Genomic DNA, 946 nt, shown 5'->3' on the forward strand with positions numbered 1-946 from the left:
TATTATATACATGTGCCAACTCCCCAAGTTGATTGTAAAATGCATGCACTGGAAACATGTACTAAGAAAATAAAATTGTTAAAAATACTAGTTGCTGGGGTAGAGGGGCCTGGCAGAAATTGATTACAAAACTGTGTAAGCAAGTTTTCTGGAGTGAAAGATATGTTCAAAATTTTGATGGTGTGAGCTGCATAAGGGTGTCAAAATGTCAAAATTCATGAAACTTCACATTTAGGATTCATGCATTTTTCTGCATTTAATTGTAAGCTAACTTCATGACAAGAGCAACAGTTTTCAGTTTTCACTCATTTTCTTCAGCTCCAAGGAATGTAAGTGGAGTTTCATCATCAATTCAAGCACACGGAAAGACATCACAGGCCTGTTTGCTGGTCTAACTGAGATACCCTGAAGGCTCTTTAGGTCCTTCTGTAGAAGACCTTGAAGTCTAATAAACTCTTTAATCTGAAATCCCTACTTTCTAATAGTGTTGAGAAACTAAAAAGAGATTATTTCTGTAAACTAATTTTGGTCAGATTCCTAGAATGTAGTATGTAGTCAATAAATAAGTTTTTTATACTCTAGAATGCTGACTAAATAAATAGAAAATTTAAAAATTGTAGTCTGATGTTTTTCACCAAGGTTCCCCACCTAAACGGTATGATAAAGTCATAACACAAGTGCTTCTGAAATCTAGATTGAGCTTCCAGGCCAGCCTTTATAAACTCCTTTGAGTGTCCTTTCACTCCCAGGCAGGGACCAGCTGAGCAGAATGAAAGTGGCTTAATCTCATTGCCCAAATGACCCACGTTGTTTCTTAAGGGATTTGTGCAATTTGAGTCCTGATGCAACTCCACTGCTTCCTCCTTTGTTTCTACCAAGTTGATATCATCATGCACTTGACATTCCCCCACTTTGCAATATCAAAGAACCAGGAAGATTTTAATTA

General features: G+C 36.7%; 1 pseudogene; it reads right to left on the minus strand.

The window, feature by feature from the left end:
* Positions 1 to 268: 268 nt before the first annotated feature.
* LOC117287210 lies at positions 269 to 354 on the minus strand (annotated as a pseudogene).
* Positions 355 to 946: the final 592 nt, after the last annotated feature.

This window comes from Fukomys damarensis, unplaced genomic scaffold, assembly GCF_012274545.1.
Source record: "Fukomys damarensis isolate Sample0158 unplaced genomic scaffold, DMR_v1.0_HiC HiC_scaffold_21, whole genome shotgun sequence".
Lineage (NCBI taxonomy): Eukaryota > Metazoa > Chordata > Mammalia > Rodentia > Bathyergidae > Fukomys > Fukomys damarensis.